Genomic DNA, 21,408 nt, shown 5'->3' on the forward strand with positions numbered 1-21,408 from the left:
CCTGCTGGCTGGCATTTAACTATTGACTGTTGATCCTGGGGAGTGAACCACTATAATTTATGGTCAAGGGTACAGATGTAAAGAGACAGAAAAGACACTCAAATGCTTTTAGTGCCTTTTCCCCATCCTCATGATGTGTTCTCCCTGAAACTTTTTGAAAGCACCAAAAATAAAAAAAATTTTACAATAGGGAAAGAAACTCTCATGCTTCTTAAGTAGAAAATTCTGTGTGTTTCTGTAAAATTTTGCTTTGCCTTGCCCCTGTAGGAACAATTGCGGTCTTTTAATTTTCGATGTGTATTCTAATTCCATGGATGGAGATGGGTGGAGGCGGGAGAGAGGGAAGGCTGAGGTGGGACGCCAGGCTGGAGAATTGATGTCTTTCTTTGAGGATGCCCCCGTCGCCCCCTCCTGCTGCCTTCTGGACCGTGGGACCCAGCCGCATCACTTCCTGTCCAAGTTGGCACTGACAGTGGCACAGTATCTCTGCCCAGTGTTCTCAAAATGCAGCTGGCAAGTTTCCAGCAATAGAGTCATCCAGAGAAACAACTCACCCTTCTTTTTTTTTCTTTCTCTGAAGCCTTGGGTAGCCTCCCCAGGTCTCAGTCTATCTGTCCCTTGCATTTTGTTTAGTTTTTGGTTAATCCTCACTGGAGGATATTTTTTCCATTGATTTTTAGAGAGAGTGGAAGGGAGGGAGATGGGGAGGAGAGAAAGAGAGACAGAGAGAGAAACATCGATGTGAGAGAGACACATCAATTGGTTGCCTCCCACACGTGCCCCAATCAGGGCCAGGGATTGAACCTGCAACCCAGGTACTTTCCCTTGACCGGAAATCAAACTCGTGACCCTTCGGTGCACTGGCAGATGCTCTGACCACTGAGCCACACCAGCCAGGGCCTGTCCCTTGCATTTTGGAATAGCCCCCATCAAATCCCCAATTCTTGCCTTAGATTATATAGCAGTGGTTCTCTGAACATCCCCCAAGCTGGCCTCTGTTTCCTTTTATGCCTAGGTCCTATGTCTTCCGAGGGAAGACTCAGAAAATGCTTTCCTGTGGGAGAAAGGAAGGATATACTCCCTCTAGTTATTTTTCCCTCTAGACTAGGTCAGGAAAATAGCTCACATTCCTGAGTGCCTGCTATGGACTAGGGGCTGTAGGGTTTTCCCTGCATGACCTCATTAATCCCCACAACAATCCCATGAAATGGGATGCTAGGATCATTCCCAAGTGTGGCTCAGAGATTGCCTGCCCCAGATCACGTGGCTAAGAGGAAGTGGCATTCCAGAGAGAGCAGCTTGTTCACTGTAAAGTGAGATGGACGCACAGTACAGCTGGGTGGCTGAGTTGTCCTCCTGAGGTGTCGGGGCTCTTGCCCACTTTGGGGCTTCAGGTCCTTGGTGCGTGGCAGTGTGGTTGGATAGAAGTATTTGTGATATCCTCTGCTCTTAGCCGTTCAGGTATTCTCCAAGATAATACATGTTTTCTTTACCATGCTCTTCGCTTCTCTCTGAGCCCTCCTTGGCAGTCCTCAGTGTCCCTGTGTCTGTTAACAGTTCTGTTCAAGGCAGTCTAGACTTTCCTATCACTCTCTTCGAAAATCTTCCAGGCTCCACCCACTGCCCAATCCAGAGCTGCCTCCACAGTCCTTGGTATTTGTTACAGCAGCACCCCACTTCCAGGCACCAAAATTTGTATGCTTCTTGCCCCTTCTATAACAAAGCCAGCAAGTTTAATGCTTGAAATAATACAAATGTGTTATCTCACAGTTCTGTAGGTCAGAAGGTCAACACAGGACTCACTGGAATCAAATCCAGGGGTGGTCAGGGCTGGTTCTCGGACAGAATCCCTTTCCATGTTGCTTCAAGTGCATGGTTCCTGACTCCCTTCCTCCATCCCCAAAGCCACCAACAACAAGTGGAGTCCCTTTCATGCTTCAGATTTCTCCTGCTATTTCTGTCATCTATTCCTCTCTCTCTGACCACAGCCAGAAAAGGCTCTCTGCTTTCAAGGACTCATATAATTGCACTGGACCCATGTGGATAACCCAGGCAAATCCGCTCATCTTAAAGGTCCTTAACCTTAATCACATCTTTAAAGTCCTTTCTGCCATGTAATGTAACATGCTCATAGGTTTGGAAATTAGAACTTGGACATCTTGATGTGTGCGAGCATGGGAGCATGTGTGTGTGCGTGCGTGTCTGTCTGCCTGCCTGCCTGCATGCATGTGTTATTTTACCTACCACACAAGGTAAGGTGTGAACACACAGCAAAATTAAGCTCTGGTCTTCGTTTGCAACCAGCATTCCAATAGGCCAAGCATGTGGTTTCTCGTACAGCAAGCATTTTATTGAGAGGTCATCTGTTCCACCTGGCTGGCAGCACACACCTTGCAGGACAGGTGCAAAGTGGGCAAGCGCTGTGGGAAGACTGAAAGCTTCCTCCTTCCCTCTCTTAGTGGAAATAAGCCATAGAAGTAAGGAGACCACTTGGGTTGTGACTCTCCTCCTTACTGTGAAATTAAATAAAACTGAAACAACAACAGAAACCTTTCATAGTGGAAATACTAGTTCTAGGATATAAAACTCACCCACTTCCTAAAAGAGTCTTTCTCCTTTGAATGCAAAGCTAAGCTGCATTGTAGTTTGAGCTTATTTTCATGAGAAAATTGGTCCCCTCGGAGGCATTTGGTGTGTTACTGAGTAGGGTCCCTTTGGGGAGGATGGGAAGCCCCCTCTCCGCTCACCACCTGGAATCGGATGCTGGTTCCGCTCTGACAGCTGGTTAGCCTGTAGGGCCCTTACAAGTTAAATCTCGTTACAGGAAATAATTTGCTAGAAGATCAAAGCATAGATGGGGTAAATTAATTTTTCAACAAACCACAGGTCTGGGAGAATGTAAACATTGTCTCTTAAGTGCTGCTGATGTCCTTGATGAACAGGTAATTTGGGGGGCTCTTTTTTCCTAAGATTATAATTCTGTATTCAATTGATTCATGTGTTAATATGTTGAAAAAGAACTCTGAAAACTTGTGCCTAAGATAACACCCTGAAATAAATAACCAGCTAACTATGTATTTCAGTATCTATCTCATTTAGAGCAGTGGGACTAAAGGGACTTGGGGGGGAGGGGGGCGGAGAGGGTGACCTTGCCCCCCCCCCCCCCCCGGGGCATTTGGCAATGTCAAAGACATTTTTGGTTGTCATGATTCAGGGGAGGGTGCTACTGGCATCTAGTGGTTTGAGACGAGGGATACTGCTAAACACCCCGAGGACAAAGTTACCTTAGTCCAAAATGTCAACAGTGCGGAGGCCGAGAAACCTTTAGAGAGACTGCTTTCTCTTTTAGATACTTACTGTATCTAGATGTGTCTTTCACACTGCACATAGGTTTGATTTCTCTGAGGGTCTGTTTCTTTTCTCACTCATCACAGCATCTTGCCCTTCTTTGTCTCAAACATTTATGGATTGGGTTGATCCCCCCCCCCACCTTTGTTAAGGTACTCTTTTTTTTTTTTTTTTTGTCTCGGAGAAGGTTCTTGGGGTAGCATTGACAAGCTGACTGTGGCAGAGTCAGCGTGGTATGGAGAGTTTGCACTGCTGTCAGTCTTTTAAGTGGAGGTAATAAAGCACCCAATTGAGGATGATTGTAGTTAAGAGAGCTGGTGTTGAGAAACGTTTGGCGTGTAATAACTGCTCAGTAAATGCCTTCTTTGCCCAGGCAACCAATTAGGAGACCACATACAAAGTCCAAGGGGCCTAGGACCCCCCCACCCCTACTTTGGTAAAAAGTTGCATGTAAAGGAGAGGCAGAAATCTCCAGCATCCAAGGATTGTTCTCACCTCTCCAGGAAGGAGAAGGAAAGAACTTAACAGCTTTCAGTAAAGGTAACCGAAAGTAAAGATCTACGAAACATCTGAAGTACATGAGAGGCATGGCTTGCCTCAGGCCAGAGCTTTTTTTAAAACTAAATTCACAGCTACTGGTTCAAGTTGGAACAATCCAGACTTAATTATAGATACCTGCAAAAGTTCCTTCGAACAGGTGGGTTTCCGCAGTTGGGTACCATTTGGCAAAGGCTGTTTCCTGGCCAGTTGCTTGTTTGAGACTCAGAACATAGGGAGGGTTAAGAGTCAGTTGGACAGAGAATTCTGTCTCTGTTCAGATCAGAGCTTCAATTGTCCCATTTGTAAAATGGACATCGTAATACTCCCCTCAGACGATGGCTATAAAAATAAAAATGAAGAAGGCATGTGTGTGAGGCATCTGGCACAGTAAGTGTACCTCATAAGTGATTCTTGTAAAGGTGGTTTGAAATTTTCTCCGTTTTTAAATGCCATGTGCAAAAGTGCAATGAGAGGTAACAAGTTAACTTTTCACCCAACCTATATATTAGTATTTTTACCTAGTTGTATCTATTTTCAGAAAATTGATGTTTGACAGACACCAGCCTTGCACTCATTGCTCCCCCTCCCTTTGGAGCTGGCAAGTCAGCTCAGATCTCTACACCTTGCAGTTCTCAGGCCACCAGCGTGACTGTCCCACATCATGCTCTCAGTGCCACCAGAAAACCAGCAGGAGACCGTTTCCCAAGGTTTTCACTTGAAAAAACATGATAAATCCAACAGAGTATAAAAGTAGTTGATCGTAGCAAAATATAACATTTCTCATCATTAATTTCCGTGCCTGTCAATTTGCCCTTCGCCACCTTCAAAACCTGAGTCCCAGTCCTTCTCTAGAAGGAAGCTCCATATTGTCTGCACTTCCTCCTGGTAAGTTCTCAACTTTGCATCTACGTGTTTCCTCAGGCCGCCTTTACTGATTTGCATGTGTAGACCTATGTCGTGCAGGTAACTTTTGTGTCCTAATTTCTGTTTCTGGGCTCTTCGTATATGACATCTGCATTTTAATACCATTGTTCAGGAAATTCTGTCTTGGCCACCAAGAGACGGACATGGCTTTGGCTCATCAAGTAGCCCGTAACGCAGTGTCAGGGTGATGGGGCTCTCATGCGGTCAGCCCCCTGACTGTCAGGCTTGGGAAAAAGGCAGGAAGTATTCCTTGTCGTTGGAAGCAAGCCTTGCTTCTGGCTTTGGGAAGAAAAGAGTACAACTGGTTCTCACCAGATAGGGTTGCAGCAGCTCTCCCAGCGTTTTGGGAACAAATCAAGTCGATTATCTCAACAATGTCAAAACTGTGTTCCCAGATCAGTTGTTTGAAACATTTGGGGCTGGCTGATGAGGAGGAGAATTCATTAGCAGCTCCTTCTCCTGGTGTCTTTTTCCAGCCTTCTCAGATTGCAGCATGAGTCCCTCAGACATGCTGGCTGCTCACTTGGTGACCCGTGTTTTACACGGCACAGAAGGCGGCCGGCTTAACTCTGTGAGCCCTCTACCGTGAGCAGGCAGGTTTCCTGTAACGCGTGGTCAATGGGGAAGCACGTGAATTCACAGAACGGCCTTGGACAGTCCTGGGTAAGTTTGAAGGACAAAGTTGCCTTTTCTGTTTTCAGAAACATTTTACTCTGCGGCAGTGGGTAAATCGAAAATGCTTTGGACGAATGAAAACAAGCTTAATATGAAGTTTTGGCAAAGAGTCTGTTCAAGACGACGAGAATGTGTGGGTTAAGAATAAGGGAGGGTCTTAATTTTAAAATTACTGAGGATTAAAATGAGCTGCCTTGCCACGGTGAAGGTGAGATGTGCCTCGGTTGTGGGCATGCTCTTTCTGAATAAATTACTGTATATAGTGATGTACTTTAGACTCTTCTATTAAATCGTCTCTCACGTGGTTTAAAAAGATAGGGCTGATGACAGGAATTCTCCTGCGTCCTGGTACTATTGTACAAATGGTAGAAGTGTGCCTTTTGTGTATCTGTGTACATACAGCCTAACTACTCAGTCGACAACCCCGCAAAATAGCAAAACTCGCTGTAACTTTTGCATTTTTTGCAGTAGACCAGCCCATTTTATGAAGGGGAAATGGTGGTGGGCAGGAAACGGGAAGTTTTGGGCTAAAGAATGTTAATGTAAAATCTTTTTTCCACATGGCAAAGTCTTTGGTCATACAGTGAAGAAAGCTTGAGATCATCTCACATTTTCCGGTTTTTCCCTAATCAGGACTATGGGAAATACTGATAAACATTTATCCTGTTTTTAAAGTGCTCCATACCATGAAATTTATAATCTTTCTTTATAACTGCAATAGCACATGGTTATCTATGGTTGAGAAAATTGTTCCTCATTTGTCTTTCGGTTTGGCCAAATCTTTTTATTATGTGTACTAAACATGCTTTATGATAGTTCCTTGAGGAAAGAAATTTTTTATGGATAAATAATTAAGGGAAATGAATTAAGATCATGCTTAAGCCTTCATCATGTCAATAGTTGTTCTAAACCATCTTGCAAGCCCCCAGTGAAAAGGATTATTAAAGGTTTTCTCACTTTAGGCCACAAGAAGAAGGTTTATAGGAAAGAATCCATACTTCTTTCTTAGTGTCATTTTAGTTATTAACTGAGGAGGGCTTTCTAAAGTTTTGTCAGTGATACACGGAGGATTCCTGGTTTTGTGATTGCTGCAGGTGAACTTGGTACTTCCTGTGCTGTTAAACCCTTAGCAGCACGTACAGATGCTCCTGTTTGCTTCATAGGGGTGTTTTAACATCAAATAGCAGAGATATTTGCCAAGAATCTTGAGAGAGTGCAAACAAATTTATTTGAACAAACATATTCACAACATAGTTGAAAAAAATCCAGTGTGTGTAGTATGAGGACGTTTTTATAAACCAACATCTCCCTAACTAACTCACCATATATTTATATGTCTACATTTGCAGAGAAAAAATAAAATAAAATGCTATACCAAAATGCTAACAGTGGGAAGCTTCTTTTGGAATTGTAGTGATTTCATTTAAAATGTTCTGATCAGGATTTTAAAATATTTTATAATGATCATGTTATATTTATGCAATAAAAATAAAATAGAGAGCGAAAGTAAATGTCAATATATAAATGGAATTTTATAGTCTGGTTACAGACTATACATTGCATGAAATTATAGATGAGATCATGTAAAATTAATATTTTTGTTTGCATTCCACCAATAAGTCCAAAGAACTTTCTTTTCTTTCTCCACTTACTCCATGTATATGGAAAACAGAAGGGAAAATTTACATATGCAAGTTTTCAGCTTTTCTTCTGTCCGCTTTTATTTCTTCCTCTCTCGTATGTGGTAGTCCTTCCAGGCCCCTTGTTCCAAAGCCTTCTGGAGGGAGTGGAGAATGCCCCACCAGAGCCCTTCTACAGGACCTGTCCCCTAACTTCCTGTAGCAGGTGTGACCGCGGGCCGCTCGCTTCCCAACGCCCCGCTCGGCCCTGTGGGAAAAGAGCGCTGCACTGAGTAAACGGTGACCCTGCCTCTTTCTGTGGTTGACTTAGTCTAGTTTCAGGTTCTTCAGTTTATCAGTGCAGAGAATTGCAAAGGAGTTGTTCATGGCGAAGTTGAACTAAACTGATAAAGGAAAGCTCCGTGTGTTTCAGGACGTGCTGTGTTTCACGTTTAGCAGTTTTTGTTCCTTTAGATAATAAAGACTAGGCGCTCCTTAAAAAGGACTTTTTCCTTCCTTTTCCTGTTCTGGTTCAAACAGCTGTCTCAGCACATAGCTTGAGATGGGGAGCAACCTGGCTTCCACCCGCCCCTTGCTGCATTGTGGGGGTGTGAGAAAGAAGCCACCCACTCCTCTGCCCCAGCCACCTGGCTCCTTTGTTTCTTTCTCCTCTTGTTCTCGGGGTACAAGTGAGCGGCAGTGACTCGGTGACTCCAAGACATAGGAACTCAGAAGCCGGTGACTAAATCCCCAAGCAGGTGGCTGCCTATTGTCTGCCTGGAGGAAGCGAGCAGGGACTGCTTTCATCTTCTGATAGCTTCTAGAGGGCAAAATGACCCTTAATTGGGGTTGGGGGATTGCGTGTGTGCACACGTGCACAAACACACACACACAATCCTGGGGTCAGAGAGTTCCCTAGGGAAAACCTCCTTGGGAAAAACCTCCTTGTGGGTTTTGGTCTTTTCTCTCCACATAGCTCTGAGGCCTTTTGGAGCCAGGCCTTGCTTTCTGATGTGAGCACATCTGGAATGTCAGCAGTGTTAGCAACACTGGGTTGGATGCAGATATTGAGAATAATGAGTCCCTATTTGAAAAAAACACATTGCAGGTGGGATAAATAAGCAGACTTAATCTGTAGTAGATTCCCCTCGAGGTTATAATTTTTAGTCTCTTTTTAGATATTGGCAGTTCTAAAGAGAACTTCCAATCTTTAACTGGGTTTTATGATAGCCATTAGGATGTTTATTACCGAAAAAACACTCATTATTTAATAATGGTGCTAGCCACCTGTTCCTCCCACATCTATACATAAGGCTAACTACAGACCTTTAACAATATAGTTTTTCAGGCTGAGCAGCAAGAACAGACAGGTCATCTTCTCAAAACACCATTATCAGAAAGTAACCTGGACTCCTTTATCAGATTAAATGTTCTCAGAAGTGGGAGGCAGTGGCTGTAAGCCTGGGAAGGTATACAAGCGCTCTTCTCTTGGTCTCAGGTTGTGAGAGGTGGGAGCTTAGTTATAAGAAAAAGGCCCAGTGGCCAGCCATTCCATTTCATCCAATTTCTTTTTACATTCTTTCCCTGAACTTTTTGACTTTTTTATAACCCTTCTTCCCCCTTTTCCAAACTCCAGGATAATTTCCTGCCATATGTTTAGAGGTTTCTCTTAAGAGAATGTAGCTCCAGGAGTCTTGTTTAAATCCAGCCCCCCTCCCCCCATTTTGCCATGTCCCTGTGTCTCACATCTTAGAGGAGCTGAGTAGGAAAGCTGGAAAAGAGATGAGGGGCCAGGAAAGAAAGAAAAACTGGAAATTGAGGGAAATGGGTAAGGAACATGACGTGAAGGGCAACGACAATTCATGGATAATGCCACATGTGTGGATTTGTGTAGCCAAGGTTGTGATGAGGCCATGAGGCTTCTCCTGCTCCCCAGGTTATAATAAAGGTGGAACGATAAGGTGAGAATGCAGGCAAGTTGGGGTGGGTGGGGGAAGGAAAACAGACATTTGAGTATTTCCCTCTTTTATCCAGTTTGACTAGATGGGAGAAACAGTCTTTACCCATGATGCTGTTTAATACCAGATTCAGAACACTAGGTTATTTGGTTTCATAAGCACAAGTCCCAGAATTTTGAATTTGAATTTAGCTGTCTAAGCTCAGAATGTCCAAAGTTGTTTTTCAGCTTTTGCCAGATACTGTTTTTGGAAACCAGAAAGATATTGAAAGAATTTACTTTCTCGTCTGACAGTATTGCAGGTCTGAAAACCAGACTGATCCAAAAGTGTGTTTACCCGAAGGACTCATAGAATTGGCTGGGTGAAGATTAGGAGTAGATCTCTGATCTGGAGAACAGTGGTGGAACAACACGTGCCAAGGCCCTGAGGTAGAAAGGAGGCATTAGCCTGTGTGAGGAAGAGATTAGGATCCTGTGACTGCTGTAGGAGAATGGACAGGAGGGCAAAAGTCGAAGCAGGAAGATCAATTAGGCAGCTCCGGGACTTGCCCAAGGTCTATTAGCTGGTGAATGGACAAGCCTGCACTCAAACCCAGGTCTGTAGGGAGATAAGGCAGCATCTCCTCAGCGTTTGCTATACAGTATTTCGTAGTGATGTTCATGTTAACCCAGAACATATTTAAAAGATGCTTAACAGGTTTCTTTCCACATGGCCTATCAATCTTCTAATTATAGTATGAAATGTGTGTTAAATTATCAGCTGCAAAAAGGAAGGAAAGTACTCATTTGAATGAACCCGCAGAAGCTTGAAATTTTGCCTCCTGCCGCCCCCTTCAGCCTTGCCAAAACGTAATTTCTTTAATTCATCCAATCACATTCTTGACTAATCTGCACAAGTCTGTACTATGTCTTGGCGTTTCCCCCTAAATGGCTTAGCGATCTTTAAAGTAAATATTTTGAAATGTTTTCTCTTGATCAGGGTGTTTTGTGGTAACATACTATGTACACCGCTTTTATTGTAGAATGAGCTGTTTTTTCAGTCATGGGATCCTTTGTTATGGATGAATGTGGTTGCAGTGATTTAAAAAATCATTTATCAGGTGCTTTTCTATAGAAAGTGAATAGATGTTTACAGTGTTCACTTTCTAGAGACTTAACCGTGTTCAGAAGTATTTCAAATTGTATAGTTTTGTTAGGTAATAATAAAATTACTATTGTGAGTGAGGGCTGCTTTGTGCCAGGCAGTGTAATTTTAAAAGAATTTATTTTCTGATTACAGTTGACATACAATATTATATTAGCTCCTGGTGTACAACATAGTGATTAGACGTTTATATACCTTACGAAATGATGACTCCAATAAATCTAGTACCTACCTGGCACCATACATAGTTATTACAGTAGTATTGAATATATTCCCTTTGCCGCATTTTATATCCCTGTTACTGTTTTTATAACTGCCAATTTATGCTGCTTAATTCCCTTTACCTTTTTCACCCATCCCTCAGTCCCCTCCCATCTGGTGACCATCAGTTTGTTTTCTGTATCTATAAATTTGTTTCTATTTTTTATTTTTATTTTATATTTCACATATAAGTGAAATTGTATGGCGTTTGTCTTGTCTGACTTATTTCACTTAGCGTAATATCCTCGAGATCCATCCATGGTGTCAGAATTGTAAGAGTTCATTATTTTTTATGGCCGAGTAATATTTCATTGTATATAGATACTGCCATTTTTTCATCCATTTGTCTGTTAATGAACACACTCAGATTGCTTTCATATCTTGACTGTTGTAAATAAGGCTGCAGTGAACATAGGGGTGCAGATATCTTTTTGAATCAGTGTTGTGGATTTCCTTAGGTAAATACCCAGAAGTAGAATTGCTGGGTTGTACCATGTATTTTAAACATCTTTGATTTTCATAACTTCCCTGTGCTGAAGTTTGTACTGTAGTCCCTCTTGTTTGTTTTTGCTTTATGTTGCCTTTGCTTTTTGGTGTCAGATCCAAAAAATCATCACCAAGACTGATGTCAAGGAGCTTACGGCCTGTTTTCTTCTGGGAGTTGATTGTACTGTAGTTCTCACTTTACGTGTGGGAAAACAGGTTTCGAGCGAACAAATGAGTTTTCCCAGGTGGGAAGTGAGAGAACTGAGACTTGAACTCAGGCCCGTTCAGGGTCCCTACTTTCCAGCTACATCCAGTTCTGCTTTCAGGGCGAAGTTTCTTTTAGGCAGTTGTTGGTAGTCACCTCAAATGCTGAGAACTGGTATAACAGGAGATTGAATAAATTTGAGCATTGTAATTAATATACATATACACATATATATGTACTAATATATTTTATTGATTTCAGAGAGGGGAGGAGAGAGAGAGAAACACCAGTGATGAGAGTCATTGATCGGCTACCTCTTGCATGCCCTCTGCCCCCTACTGGGGATCAAGCCCACAACCCAGGCACGTGCCCTGACCGGGAATAAAACTGTGACCTCCTGGATCCTGGGTCGATGCTCAACCGCTGAGCCATGCCGGCTGGGCGTAATGAAATATTTTCTGATAAACTATTGTAAGGATTTTTTTCTAGAGACGTGTGAGAAAAATAGAAGCTGATTGCCAACTTTCACATCAGTCACTTTCGTAGTCATTCTCTTACCCTGAACTTTTGGTAAATTTAAAATTCCCCTCTATTTGAATTTACTTCCATGGGAATATTGGAAGGTTAATGAACTAGTTTTAATGGGTTTAATGTAAATTAAATCCAGATATAATGGCAATCTTAACGAATGATCACTTTATTATTTTTCAATCTTCACCCAAGGATATGTTTTTATTGATTTTAGAGAGAGAGGAAGAGGGGGAGAGAGAGCAACATTGATCAGTTTCCTCCCCTGCCCCCTCCCGCCACTCGGCCAGGGCAACAAATGATCACTTCAAACATATCATTTATAGCTATGGTTCTCAATAATAATGTTCACCCAAATCCCCTGAGGGCTATATTAAAGCAGATTGCTTGGCCCCTGCTCCCAGACTTTCTCATTCAAGAGGTCTGGAGAGTTTACATTTCTGACAAGTTTCCAGGTGATGCTGTTGGTCTGGGAACCGCACTTTGAGAATCACTAATATGGGGGCCAGTAATAAGTAGTAATGAAATTAGATGGACCAGTAGCTAGCCCCTGAGAAAGCCATTTCCCAGTCTCAGACCACACCCACAGCCCAAAGCAGGATGGTCTCCTGATGTCCACCAGGGTAAAGGGTGAGACGTGACTCCACCGAGCCGTTCCCGCTATTGGGAAAGCAGTGGGGCCACCTGCCTCCCTGCCTCCCTACCACATGCGTGGTGGCACATGACTTAGATATGCCAGATGTACACATTGTTAACCCCACACTGATTAAATGCTTTCACTTTGCTGGGTGTATGACAGCTTCCCACGCTGCTGAATTAAATGAGTCAAATGAGTAGACATAAATCAGGATTCAGAAACCAATTCGTTACAATATTAATTCTAATGAGTATATTATGGAGATTGTCCTTCCTCTGGGACGTTTCAGTGCCAGAAGCTTTGATGGGTTTCTCCTCCCCTTGCCATGACTGTTAGCTGTAATAATCTAAAAGTTTAAGATTCCACTTTGGCTGGAAATTAAATCACATAGGGTGATTTAGAAAGCCTTAAGAAATTCTTCCAGATTTGATGTGCCCAGACTTGTACTGGAATATGAAATATTTGACTTAACAAGATCTGTAAGTTCCCAGTGCATAAATGTTTTTGAAAATATGTTTCTCAAAATACGATTAGGAAAAAATTCCTTTGAAATGCTAAAATTACCCTTTAGTGGTGATAAAGATGCTGACAGACCTTTCTGTTTAAAAAAAAAAAAAAACAACCAAAAATTTTAACCATTATATTGTAATATCATTAACTTGTTTGTAGACAAACATCACTGACCAAAGTAGTCATTAAACTTTTTCAGAGCTCTACTTACAACAACGACTTTTTAATCATACCACTCTAATTAAAATATTACTGCAGAGTTGATGGGCGGGGCGGGGGTTAAGTCGAAATTCTTCTTTCTTCTTTCTTGAGAATCTGTTTTCGTTTAGTTTTGGGGGAAGAAACAAAAAATTGTAACTGAGCATTTTTTAAATCTTATTTTAAGGAGAAGGGGAGATTTTGGAGCCACTTCCAATAATGAACCTCAAAAAAATTGAGACATCGTAGTATTTGTTATTGAGCTTATGTTGTTTAACTTTTTTCTTATGTTTTCATGAATGAACATGAATTGCTTATGTAAAAATTTCTCCTGTTTATATGTATGTGTGTATCTGCTGCAGAAAAAGAAGCCCAGTGTGTGTTCAGTGATTCCCCGGGAAGCACTGGGTACCCTGGGCTCTTAATTGTGCTCCCCTCTGATTGAGTGTGGGTTGGGTCTTAGGCTCTAGAGTTAGCCAGGCCAGCTTTAGAGTCCCAGTGCTTCCAGTTACTAGATGTGACCCTAGCAATATCATTGAACTATGAAGTCTCAAGTTTCCACATTTGTGAAATAGGCATTAAAAAATAGGTATTATCATGTGGTTATAGAGTGCCTGGCTTAGTAAGTAATCTGAATGTTAGCTATCATCCTGATAAAGTGCATGGCCACATTATTATTATTATTATTATTATTATTATTATTATTATTATTATTAGCAAGAAAAATAAAGGATTCCTGAATATGTTGAGGGATCTAGATTAGAATCCAGGAGATAAAGATAGTTGGTTGCCCCAGTGTCATCGACTTTATATGGTATTTTAGGCTTATTTCATCTTGGTCTGCTTGATGAAATAAAATGTAAATTTATAGATCATTTTAAACTTACAGTATAATTATGAAGGTGCCACAATGTGAAATTAGATAGAATGACTATAAGGTTCCCTCGCCCCCATTTTTTTCTTTTTCTTTTTTTCCCTTTCTTACTATCCATGGTATTTCTTAATTGTTTATTTATCAAGAGAAACTACTCCTTAGCTCAGATATTCGTGTTTCATAGTTCAGGAACTCAGGTCAGTGACCAGCTTCCATGGAACTCAACCCAAAGAGATTCTTTACATTCCAAGACCGCTTTGCACTCAGAAGGATACCAGCCTTCCTCCTCTCCTCAGAATCTTTCATGGAATCATAATTACTGTGGAAATCTTCATCAGCCTTCTTTCTTGGTTCAGCCACAGCAAACTTATAGAAAGCTGCAAAAGGGGTACAGCGGTGGCTCCTACAGTACGAAATCGCGGACGCTTGGCCAGGCCTCACATCTGAGGTTTTGTCAGAGCGCTGGGAGACGTCGTAGTTGTACCCTCCTCAACGCAGCGTCCTTCCTGATGGAGAAATGGACCAGGTTTTCCCTTTTAATAGCTGTTTTTCCATTGCTGCATTGATCCCAAGTGGGATTTTAAAATCTAATCTCCTGTTCCATTAAAATAATCCAATCATTCACCCAGTTTCTCTTCTTACTCAAATTAAGTTCTTAGCTCCTTTAGTTCTTAGCTTTCTCTCTAGCTAGTAGCCTGTTGCGTGACTTTCCTTCAGTTTTAGTTTTATTTATTTTTCCACTTTCATGGTCTATGTTTCAGTTTAATTCTTTTAGTTGAATGAACTCCTCCTCATCTTGTTCCAAACTCCTGCAGCCTCAAATATGGGCTCAGCTAATGAGGTGCAATGTGGGGGCCTTGTTTGTATTCTTACTGGAACAAACCATCTGCAAAAAGGCACTTTTGAGACAGTTACAAAAATTTCAACATGGACTGAGTTCTCAGTGATGAAAAGAAATTATTGTTAATTTTGGTAGGCTGTGATAATGGCATGTGGTTATGTTAAAAGACAATGTCTCTCCTCCAGGGTTGCTCAGCGGTTGAGCATCAACCGAGGATCCAGGAGATTGCAGTTCGATTCCCGGTCGGGGCACATGCCCGGGTTGCGGCCTCAATCCCCAGTGGGGGGCGTGCAGGAGGCAGCCGATCGGTGACTCTCTCATCATTGATGTTTTTCTATCTCTCTTTCCATCTCCATTCCTCTCTCTGAGATCAATAAAGATATATTTAAAAAAAAAAGGTAATGTGTCCTCATCAGTTATAAATGCACGTCGAAGTTTTTATGGGTGAAAAAAGAGAGAACGTCTTGGTTTTTGCTTTAAGGTATTCTAGCAAAAGTAAAACAAAACAAAGAAGGAAAGGGGGAATGCATGAAGGAGATTGGCGGAATGTTAATAATTGTTGAAACTCAGCGATGGGTACATTGAACTTATTATAGTATTCTCTCCATTTTTGTGTCTATTTGAAGTTTTCCATAATAAAAAGTTTTAAAAACTGAAAGGAAAAATGAATAGGTAGTTTCAGAATACTACCAGGTGTTTCTTAGGCATCTTGAACGTCAGTGGGGGGAAATGTCCATTGTTGGCAGGTGGCTGCTGAAAAATAAGTTTCAAACAATTAGGCAAAAACGAAGGTGCCATCTCATGGCCACAGACTAATGTATAAGACTGTTCATGAACGTGATGTAATCCTTCAGTGAGGAAGACCAGGGGAAAGAAGCCCAAGAAGTCACTGAGGCCCCCCGGGAGCTGCCTGAGGAGCTCTGTTTTGTAAAGGAACCTGTGCAAAAGGTGGTAGGAATGTTGGGGAACCAAAGTGCCAAAGATTAGTTAGATGCTGTGAGGTGGAGGAGACCAAGTCTAGGATGGGCTAACACCTTTGAACAGGCTAGAGGAAACGTTTAAAAGGCCCCCAAGGTGGAGAATTGCAAGAAAGGATCCACCTAGGACTTGGCGTTGTTCTGTAATATAACAGGAGGTAGCAAAACTGCTCTTTGTGGGAAATACAGAGAATATGGAAAAATTGAGAGGAATCTCCCTTCCCACCCCGCCTTAACACAGTCGATTCACATTATTTGTGGTAGCTCATGTTCTGTAAAGTGACATGAGCACTGAATTAGTGAATGCTGAACCATTGGTACTAGAGATTTAAAAATAAAAACAAGCTTAGATTCCTGTGAGCTTCTGGTCATCCCATTTTGCTAACCGATAAAATACATAGCCTTATTTTGTGTGTGTTTCTGTTAAAGATACTTTATTTAGCATGTATTGTTGATTTATTAACACTGAACTCGGGGCCTACAGCACTATCACTCACGCCTGAATGAAGCTTACCTAACACACGTGTTTTCTCTGTAAGGCAAGTCCTAGCCTTTTTGCGCTTAGGGACTCTAGACAGCATTTTTTAGCACTGCATTTTGGGGGCTATTTTAAGCAACAAAATTACCAACAAAAAAGAACACAAATGCAAACTGTGAAAAGGATACTTGATTATAGCACGATAGCTAAAACAAGAAGGCGGAGTGCTGCCTTGTTTGACCTCAGCTGGGAATGTGTGGGTAGAGTGACTCTAATATTTCCCACTCGGCACATGTCCACCAGTGACCACGAGTATTGATTTTGGAGCTACAAATGAATTTTAGTGAGTAGTGCAATTTGCAAATACAGAATACGTAAATAGGGAGGGCCTGCTGTACTTTTTAACAAGTCTTTTTGGGGGACTTATCCAGCACTGTTGAATGTTTTTTCCAAAGATTTCTCAACTTCTTGTAAATTATCTAGTCTGTTCTTAAGGCCTTTCAGATTTCTTCTAAACTCTAAAAATCAAAGGTAGTGGCCATTTAGAATTTCTTGCAAATATTTTTGCAGTGGTTATCCATTAAAATTTTTGTGCACTGCAGTCAACACAGAAAACTCAAGGATGGTGATTTTTAATTAGAAAGGGGAAAATTAATATAGGTAAAAGTGGGTGGATGGCTGAGCTGAGGGAGGTGACCGAGTATGTAGGTACTTGATTGAATTTGAGTGTCTAGGCCCAGTTTAATTATATCTTGGGATACTTAAAAAGTCTTACCAGAGGTAATCCATTTGAAAATGCTTTGTAAAATTAAAAATACTGTCAAAAGTATAAGGGCATAATATTTTATGATTTGTGGGCTTCTGTTGACAATCTTGGAGAGAGGAGAAATGCCCAAAAGACTGAAACTACAAGCAGATGTTCTTCAGAAATTGAAAACATTCTAATTTTCCGAAATGGAAAATGATAGATTTTCCAAGTCTGGCCCAGAAAGCTTTAAGATGATTCCCTAGCAAAATTGGATTCTTCATAGGTTAGATATGTTTGCGACTATCTACCATGTGCCCTGTTTTTACCTTTATGACTGCCCTTCACACATATTGTGGTCCTGCCAGATAGAGCTGTTCCCTCCTGCAGGTCAGAGCTTCCCTGACCCTGTAACTTTCTTAAGCAAATTTACGTTGTGCCATGGTTATGTGAATGTGTGTCGTCTCTCCTTCCTAGGAGATAAGCTGTCTTACTCACTGTTTTGTCTCTCATAGACCTAGTTCAGTGTCTTCTAAATAGTAAGTGTGAAACGGTCTTCGGATGGAATAAATAGAGGGAAGAAGGGATGGTTTGTGTTTACGTAGCAAAGAGGCTGTGGTTGTAGGAAGTCAGCATGGGTTTCCTAAGGACAAGCCTCTCTTAAACTTACCTTGTTTCTTTTAAAATCAGTTCTTTATTAGAGAGAGAGAGATTTTAGTATTGTCATTTTTGGGGGTGGTGTTAGAATAAAACCAGGTGTTTGACTAAGTTTTTTAGGGTCCTTTTATAGATAAATTGAAAAAATATGAACTTGGTTATAATAAGATACATAGATGTGTTGCAGGTTAATAACTGTTGTGTAATTTACTACCTTGCCAGGGCTGTTTTCATCTTTCCCTTAAAGAAGGGGAACCTTTATACTTTTTTCGGAGAGTGGTGGGGTGGAAGGTGCAGGGTAGATTTTGGACAGGGGTGAAGGGGGACTCGGGAAGCATAACCAGAAGCTAAATATCCTTGAAAGTCTCATGTTTTGCACAAAAAGGAATCCATTTCATATTTTATTTTCAACATACCCGTATTTGTTTTAATGTAAAAGCATTTAAAATTATCATAAGATTAAATGGTTTGAGTAGCCCGTCCAGAATGAGTGGTTTGAGGAAATGGCCTTTGGTAAAGAGCGGTGGGTCAGATTTGCCTGTGTCCCAGTGATGGGAGGGAAGCTAACCCAAGCGGAGGTCAGAATCAGCATGGGAAAGGCTTCAGAGCTTGAAGGGGATCAGCATGAGCAAAGGTACAGTTAAGCTCCTCTGAATACAACTTCCTTACTCCTAGGGTAGGATAAAAAAGTTGTGTATTTGAAGAATGGGGAGACCTGGGTCAAGAGCAGCTCACATTAAAAAGATTGAAGGTTTTAGCCAACCTTTTGACACGGTCAGCGCCTCGGGCAGCGTGCAGACCGAGGAAATAACCACCCCGCTGTTGCTGTTTCTGCCTCCGGTCGGGCTGCCCCTGAGGGCCTGCTTTCAGCTCTGAGCTCTGCTTTTTAAGAGGGCCAGCCAGTGACTGGACTAGACACTGCCCTCCCAGGAATAGTTGAAAGGCCTTTGGGTGGAAAGGAGAGCAAGCATTCCTCAGCTTCAGGGAACAGAATTAGAACTTCAGATAGAAGAACATTCTTTTCTGTGTCAGTTAATTCAAGATTTTTTTCTGTCTAATCCCCTAAAATGGGGATTATATATACTATTTAGTAATTGCTTTTTTTTTTTCTTCACTAAAAGTAACATGCATCATTTCATGTTAATATTTATGGATTTATATTATAATTTCTAATGGCTGCATAGCCTTCCATTTTATGAATGCACACTTGTTTTGTTGAAACTATCTCTTACTGGTAGTCATTTCTGTTGTTTCCAGTTTCTTAATATCATCAACAGCACTACAGTGAACATTTCTAAAATACCTTCCCATCACTGTGTTCTTGTCAAGTTATTTCTTTAGGACAAAATTCTCAGAAATGGAATGGCTAGGTCAAAGTTAGTCCTTTAAAATTTTTTTTAAAGGCTTTGGATATTTATTGCCTTACCAATAGAACTGGATGTGGTAAAGAAGCCCATTACCCCAAGGCAGACATGCTGTAGAAGGGCTTTGGGCAGTGGGTTGTATGTTGGACAGTGATCTAAGATCCCTTCAAGAATGTCATGAATGTTTTTACATAGAACCAGGGGATTATTTTATCTAGAAGTGTCATGTTTCAATTCTGGCATGTTAGTCAGACTGTTGTAGCAAACTAATTGTTAAAGAGTCTGTAAGGAAAATAATGCAGAAGATTTCTGTAATCAAAAAGCACTGTAGAGAGGTCAGACGGATGGTTCAGAGGAAAAGGGGGGCTAGGAGGCTGGGTGAAAAAGGTGAAGAGATTAAGTACATATTGGTAGGTGCAACGCACACTTGTTTGTAAAGGATAGCGTAGGAAATATAATCGATAATATTGTAATAACTGTGTATGGTGCCAGGTGGGTACTAGACTTATGGGGATCACTTTGTAAGTGATATAACTGTCTGACCACAATGCTGTACACCTGAAACTAATACAAAATAATATTGAATATCAACTGTGATTGAAAAATAAAATTTTAAAAATGGTTTTAAAAATAAATAATTTTTTAAAAAAGGAACTATAGAAATCAACCAGTGAAGGGAGGCGTATCTCAGGCTGCAACTCAGTGCTGTTAGGTTGCATGTATGATAGAAATAGCAAAGGGTCACTCAGTCCTGGGACCCCATGGCACGTAACAATGGGAAAATGAACCATTTCATAACTTACAGAAGCTGAGCTTTTCCAGTCCAAGTAAATTGCATTTTCTACACACTACCCGATCTGGGTAGCCTTTGCTTCTGGGGAGGAGAGAAACATGCTGCTCTAGATCATGTTCCTAATCAAGAGCTCAAAATGATTTAGCACATGTTTTATCCTCATGACCCAAAGCCCAGCGCCAGTGAGATAAGAGGTGGTGCACTGATGCCGTCGGGGCAGTGGGTCCCAGCCTTCCTGCTGAGGTAAGCTGCACGATCTCTCAGGCCTTAGCGTCTCAACCTGTAAAGTGAGATGAGCCGTTATCGATGATCAGTGCTTCCCAAAGGGTTATTGTGAGGATTAATCACCTGACATGGTATGTAGGGCAGTACTTTATAATCTGCAAAACGCTACACAAATATTAGCTGCCGCTATCAGCTAATGGAACTTTAAGCCTTAAATCTTTCTGTTGGATGAAGGAGATAGTAAGCTTTACAAAGGAAGAAATTAGGTCTGATTTATCTTGATTTTTGTGTTCTTAATGTTTGGTGCATAGTTGCAACTTAGCACTGAATATTTGTTGAGTGAATGTAAGAAAATATTTGTGTAATGTAGGCTGATCTGGCACAGAACAACAGTTTTCCCCTTGAAAATGTGTGCTTTTCATCTTTGTGGAATAAGTACTGTTATTTATATCTTACAAATGGGGAAACTGAGATTCATTCGTCCTCAGATCATTCTGATAGCCAGAACCTGCAGTTTCAGGTGATTTCTAATCAAGTACTTTCTTTAACTGTTTGAGAAAAGATGGAACAAGTCTGCGTACTATAGCTCTGTTAGGTAAAACCATTTAAAGCAAACTGATGAAATATTTTGTCAGACTTTATTGTTTACTAACCTTTAATAGAAAATAATTTTATTTCTCCCCTCACCAAAGTCTCTGTTACCAGAAAGTTAATTCTGTTATCCGTGTCCCTAATATGGCAACATTGTCTGTATTTCTGTTCTTTGTGCATTGTGCTTGGTCTTAAACTGTGAATATTCTATTAACTGAGAGCTCTGAATAGCCATTGTGTAACTGGAGTGACACTCTGTCAGTTCCATGCATTGTGTTTGAGAATAAATGTGCTGTTTTATTTCTGATGGGACTTCTCTCATTGCCACTAATAATATGATATTGAAAAGATAAGCCTGTGAATAAGCCTCAGAAGTGCTTTCATTGTTGAAACAAACAGTCTTTCATTTTAGGATTACACGATTATATATACATTTCTGTATTTTCAAATAGGAGGTAGAACCATCAGTGTCTTACCCTTAGGGTTTTAGGTGGGAAGTGTCAGTGAAATTAAATCCAGAATTATGTGCATATATGTGTGCTTTGCTAGGGAGAGGTTTCATATTTTTTATCAGAATCTCAAACTAGTCTATGGTCCAGAAATGTTTCGGGACCACTGACCCAGCGAATCCAGTTCAGCCTGGGTAGCTTGTTTGATGTAGAGTGGCCATGTCACTAGAAAGTAATGTAAAATACCTAGTACTGGGTACTCACAGGTGCTAAGTAAATATTTGTTGGAGACCTGATAAAATCACAGGTTCTCTTCTTATCTATAACATTATGGTCCATGAGCTCCTAGAAGACAGGTCTATGTTTTACTCTTTCCTTGGCA

The 21,408-nt window shown here is 41.2% G+C and overlaps 1 protein-coding gene across 8 annotated transcripts in view; it reads left to right on the forward strand.

The window, feature by feature from the left end:
* The window catches only part of KANK1 (KN motif and ankyrin repeat domains 1), a gene marked incomplete at its 3' end in the record, with an annotated part of 179,362 nt that overhangs the window by 28,561 nt on the left and 129,393 nt on the right, over window positions 1-21,408 (forward strand). For 2 of the 8 annotated variants that reach the window (XM_081152476.1, XM_081152479.1), the window contains exon 1: window positions 19,943-20,004. The exons of the other annotated variants lie outside the window; for them this stretch is intronic. Of the gene's footprint in view, window positions 1-19,942; window positions 20,005-21,408 lie in introns of those variants that run through there. 8 annotated transcript variants of the gene reach the window in all.

This window comes from Miniopterus schreibersii (genome assembly GCF_964146895.1).
Source record: "Miniopterus schreibersii genome assembly, chromosome: 11".
NCBI classification, from domain to species: Eukaryota; Metazoa; Chordata; class Mammalia; order Chiroptera; family Miniopteridae; genus Miniopterus; species Miniopterus schreibersii.